The sequence below is a fragment of the Chiloscyllium punctatum genome, chromosome 40, assembly GCF_047496795.1.
Source record: "Chiloscyllium punctatum isolate Juve2018m chromosome 40, sChiPun1.3, whole genome shotgun sequence".
NCBI classification, from domain to species: domain Eukaryota; kingdom Metazoa; phylum Chordata; class Chondrichthyes; order Orectolobiformes; family Hemiscylliidae; genus Chiloscyllium; species Chiloscyllium punctatum.
Genome location: NC_092778.1, coordinates 49814035 through 49820127, shown reverse-complemented (window position 1 = coordinate 49820127; position 6093 = coordinate 49814035).

Sequence of the window (6093 nt, the reverse complement as noted above, 5' to 3'; positions counted from 1 at the left end):
AATTCTCGCTAGCCAGAAAGAAGAGGTTTGTTAGTATCGATTTTCACGCTTTTTAAACAAAACAAAATCCCCCTGTGGGATGTGGGTGCTGCTGGCTGACCAGCATTGATTACCTCTTCCCATTTGCCCTTGAGAAGATCGTGGTGAGCTGCGTTTTGGAACCACTGCAGTCCAGGTGCTGTAGATAGGCCCATAATGCCCTGAGGGAGAGTTTTGACCCAGCCTCAGTGAAGGAACAGCAATGTATTTCTAAGTGAGTGGCATGGAAGGAACCTGCAGGTAGTAGTGTTCCCATTGGAGCTGCAAACATCCAGTCAAGTGGGGAGTATTTCAACACACTCCTAACTTGTGCATTATGGAAGGTGGACAGGCTTTGGGGTGTCAGGAGGTAAGTTACTTCTAGCAGTATTCCTGGTCCCTGATCTGCTCTTGTAGCCACTGTACTTATGTGGCAAGTCCAGCTGAATTTCTGCTCAACGGTAACCCCCAGGATGTTAATGATAACACCATTCCCTTACTGAAGGTGATCATTTTCTGGCATTTGTGTGGCGCAAATATTACTTCCCACTTATTTGTACAAGCCTGGATATTATCCAGATCTTGTTGCATTTGAACATGGGCTGCTTCAGTATCTGAGGAGCCACAAATGGTGCTGAACATGCTGCAGTTAGCAGAGAACATAGATTCTCTACAGTGCGGACGCAGGCAATTCGGCCCATCAAGTCCACATCAACCCTCCAAAGTGCATCCCACTCCCCCCCCACCCCCGACCAACACACCCCACACCCCAATCTTATAACCCTGCATTCCCCATGGCTAATCCTTCCTTAAAACCAATGAAACTATCTGATTGGTGATTAAAACTGGACATTTTGAACAGTTGAGAGAGAACTGCCACAGACACTTCTAGCTCAAGATCTCTATGAAAGGTCCCTGTCTGGGGAAGGAGTTTGCACAGCATAACATCGAGACGGATCTGGAGAGAATCCACAGAGGAACAGCTACAGAGGAAATGCGGCAAAGCTGACTGGTTTTGAAATGTAATTTCTTTTTGTAAATCTTAATTGGGATTTTTTAAAATCAGACTAGTATTGTAGAGTGGGAGGTAAAAGATAAGTGTAAAAGAAAGGAGTTGTAAATAGTTCTTGGTTTTTAATATTGTTGGGGATGGAAGTAAATTATGCAGTCTGTGACTCATTCGTAGTGGTCCAATTTAGAAGTGACAAGCCTTGAGTATTGATTGGTTTATTCGTGAGCTCACTGGGAGAGACAAGTCAACCAAATGGTCACAAGTCACTCCAGCGAGATATAGAGTTGTGTGATTATATAATTTTTTAACAATTAGCAAACTGTTAATTGCAGGATAATAAGCCAGTTAGGGACCTTCTCCAGTCATTAGCTTCAGTCACGTAATGTCTGGATAGTGTCAGTTAGTAGCTGATACGTAGGTGTTAGTGTACAAGTCGTCATTGCAAAGAGTGGAATGGTTCCATGCAAGGAAAGAATTTGTTTGTCAGGTATCAGAACAGCCGCAAGGCCAACCATCTTAGCGGGGCATGGGAAACACAGGCTTTTAGCAAGCAGGCACTAAGGTGAGATTCAAAATGGTTTCCATGCTTTTAATATGTGAAAAATGGCTGCCACAAATTTGACAATTCTCCCACGAATTTGACAATTCTCCTTTTTTCTTTTCACCAAATCAGGAGGGTAGTTCAGAGGAGCCAGCAAAAGGAGGTACATAATCAGACCCAGAGGGGTTGTGAAGTGGTGGGGGCTTAGAGTCGTCCAGGTAACTGTCAGAATCAGGGTCACCAGGCTCAAGAGAATAAGAATCAGGAATATCATTCATTCGCGGTAGAATGTTGGAAATGGCAGCAAAAGGGAGCCAAAAAGGGCACAACATTGCTTGAGGAAAATAATAATAAGTGCAAGCAAAACAAAAACAGCAATGAGAACCACAAGACCCTGGAGGAGGCCATTAGCTCAAGAGCCAAGCCATCCAGGTCCAAACGTCCCACCAGGGAATAGTGTCATGGAGGGAGGAGGCCACCTCTACGGGTGGGTGGGGCAATGTTAGTAATGTTCTCACTGGAGTCAGGGATGAAGGTACAACAGAGTCGATAAGGGCACAAGTGCCTTCTTTCTCCACTAATAGCTAATCGAGGGCCATGCGATTTTGGAGGACAACAGTACAGATAGCGACTATGAGCTGGTCAAACTCCAAAGATGTGGCATTGGCAATCTCTTCCAGAATGGCAGTGATTTGTCTAACCTCAACCTCAAGTTGGAGGGTGGCAAAGGAAGGGGAAAAATATAGATAAAAGGCACTGAAAAGTTGTGAATACCCTCTTGCTGCGAGGCATGGAAGTCTCAAAAGGTGAAGAATGGGAGGGGCCAAGGAAAGGGACAATAGACAATAGACAATATAATAGACAATAGGTGCAGGAGTAGGCCATTCTGCCCTTCGAGCCTGTACCACCATTCAATATGATCATGGCTGATCATCCTTAATCAGTATCCTGTTCCTGCCTTATCTCCATAACCTTTGATTCCACTATCCTTGAGAGCTCTATCCAACTCTTTCTTAAATGAATCCAGAGACTGGGCCTCCACTGCCCTCTGGGGAAGAGCATTCCACACAGCCACCACTCTCTGGATGAAGATGTTTCTCCTCATCTCTGTCGTAAATGGTCAACCCATATTTTTAAGCTGTGTCCTCTGGTTCGGCACTCACCCATCAACGGAAACATGTTTCCTGCCTCCAGACTGTCCAATCCTTTAATAATCTGATATGTCTCAATCATATCCCCTCTCAATCTTCTAAACTCAAGGGTATACAAGCCCAGTCGCTCCAGTCTTTCAGCGTAAGGTAGTCCTGCCATTCCAGGAATTGACCTTGTGAACCTACGCTGCACTCCCTCAATAGCCAGAATGTCTTTCATCAAATTTGGAGACCAGAACTGCACACAGAACTCCAGGTGTGGTCTCACCAGGGCCCTGTACAGCTGCAGCAGAACCTCTTTGCTTCTATACTCAATTCCTCTTGTTATGAAGGCCAGCATGCTATTAGCCTTCTTCACTACCTGTTGTACCTGCATGCTTACCTTCATTGACTGGCGTACAAGAACACCCAGATCTCTTTGTACAGCCCCTTTACCTAAATTGATTTCATTTAGCTAGTAATCTGCCTTCCTGGTTCTTGCTACCAAAGTGGATAACCATATATTTATCCACACTAAACTGCATCTGTCATGCATCTGACCACTCACCTAACCTGTCCAGGTCACCCTGTAATCTCCTAACATCCTCATCACATTTCACCCTGCCACCCAACTAAGTATCATCAGCAAATTTGCTAATGTTATTACTAATACCATCTTCTATATCATTAATATATATTGTAAAAAGCTGCGGTCCCAGCACTGATCCCTGTGGTACCCCACTGGTCACTGCCTGCCATTCCGAAATGGAGCTGTTTATCACTACTCCAGAATAATAGAAATGGACCACAAAGAAACAGACCCTTGGGTCCAACCCATCCATGCTGACCTGATATCCCAAACTAATCTGGTCCCACTTGCCAGCACTTGGCCCATATCCTTCTAAACCCTTCCTATTCATATAACCATCCAGATGCCTTTTAAATGTGGAATTAAAGTAGCCTCCACCACTTCCTCTGGCAGCTCATTCATCATATAAGATCTTCTGTATGAAAAAGCTGCCCTTTAGGTATCTTTTATATCTTTCCCCTCTCACCATAAATGTATGCCCTCTAGTTCTGGACTCCTCACCCCAGGGAAAAAACTTTGTCTATTTATCCTATTCATGTCCCTCATAATTTTATAAACCTCTATAAGGTCACCCCTCAGCCTCCGACGCTCCAGGGAAAACAGCCCCAGCCTGTTCAGCCTCTCCCTGTAGCTTAAATCCTCCAACCCTGGCAATATCCTTGTAAATCTTTTCTGAACCCTTCCAAGTTTCACAACATCTTTCTGATAGGAAGGAGACCAGAATTGTATGCAATATTCCAAAAGTGGCCTAACCAATGTCCTGTCCTGACATGACCTCCCAACTCCTGTACTCAATGCTCTGACCAATAAAGGAAAGCATACCAAATACCTTCTTCACTATCCTATCTACCTGCGACTCCACTTTCAAGGAATTGTGAACCCGCACTCCAAGGTCTCTTTGTTCTGCAACAGTCCCGAGGACCGTACCATTAAGTGTATAAGGCCTGCTCTGACTTGCTTTTCCAGAGTGCAGCACCTCACATTTATCCAAATTAAACTCCATCTGCCACTCCTTATCCCATTGACCCATCTGATCAAGATCCCATTGTAATCTGAGGTAACCTTCTTTGTTGTCCACTACACCTCCAATTTTGGTGTGATCTGCAGACTTACTAACTATACTTCTTGTGCTCACATCCAAATCATTTATATAAATGATGAAAAGTAGTGGACCCAGCTCCCAATCCAGGAGGCAGGCAGCCATAAGTGCCATTGAATGTCCCCAGATGGTCGCTTTGGGCACCATTCCAAAATGTGGTAAATGTGGTGTAGTTGTGACCATGAGATTGGTGAGGAACAGGGAGGGGGGCATACGTGAGAGATTGTATTGAGGTTGGAACTAACCCTTGAATGTATCCATGGCATACCCCACTGATTGCCAGCAGAGCTAGGTATTATCCCCCTGAGAGTTTGTGGTGCCCACCCACTTAAGAAAACCAGGAGGGATGTGAAAGGTTGTAACTGCGGCGGAATGATCTTGATCCAGCCACCATTCAGCAGGGTCAGCCTCATTAAATGGGCCTCAAGGGGATCCCTCCCTTGGAGCGGATGGGAATATTGGCACAAACCCAGCAGCTAGAGTGGTTGACCTTCTGTGCATAAAGGTAAGTCATGTAAAGAAAAGTGTTGAAGTGTAATTCCCATTTTGGGCCATTAGGCTGTCCACAGGGCCCCAGTCAAACATAGTTAACGTCAGAAAAATAAGCATAAGCAGCACAATGAAGGGCATAGCAATCACGCTGAGCCATCTGCAGGTCGAAGGCTGTACAAGTGTCTTGGTACTGTTCTTCTGGTGTTCCTAGGGGGTAGAGCTCTCTTGCACTGCGTAGTGAGTGTCCATTTGGGCCTCCCCTTGACCTTAAGGTCTGTGCAGATCACCAGAAGGACTAGGAATGAGCCTTTCCTTCTCGGAGAAAGAGAGTTCTTTTCAAATGACTTAATCATAACATAGTCCCCAGGTAGGAAAGGATCCCTGGGTTCACTGCTAGGAACAGGAAGGGCTGCCTTAATGAGGTCATGATTGTGCATGATGAGCTGAGACAGAGCCTTGGTTTAATCAAGGAGAGACTCCTGTATCACACCAGCAGGGAGGTTGGGGGCTGTAGTTGCAATAGGCATGGGCCTGCCCATCAAGACCTCAAAAGGGGGTGAGAGGCCTGTAATCGGGTTAACCTGATTCCTGATTGTGTATAGAGTCAGAGGCAACGTGTCAGGCAGGGCAAACCTGTGTCCTGTGCAATTTTAGTAAGGACAGTTTTGAGAGTGCCACTCATCATTTCCACCATACCTGAGGACTGTGGTTGATAAAGGATATGATGTTTCCAGGTTATCCCCAGAACCTCACTAATCACTGTGACAATACCTGCAGTGAAATGATTGTCCCTATCACTGTCAATGGAGCCCGGGACCCCAAACCTGGGGATGACATCTCTTAATAAGCATTTAACCACTGTTCAAGCATCATCTTACTTGGTGGCAAAAGCCTCCACCCATTTTGAAAACATGTCAACAATCACTAGCAGGTAGTGGAAACCCTGCCTTGTTGGCATGTGTGCAAAATCTATCTGCAATTGAGCAATTGGGCCTGCAGGGACCGGGAGGTGGTCGTACTTAGCCACTGGTTTAGTTATTGTTCCACAGGCAAATGAGGCACCGTGATAACAAAGTGCAAGCAGCCGTTGTAAAACCAGGGGCATACCAGGAATGTGCAACAGCATGCCGTATGCCTGCTTCCCAACATGCCCAACCCTGTGGGCAACTAGGGCAAGGACGTCCAGGTGGGATTTAGGGCAAATAATGCAGC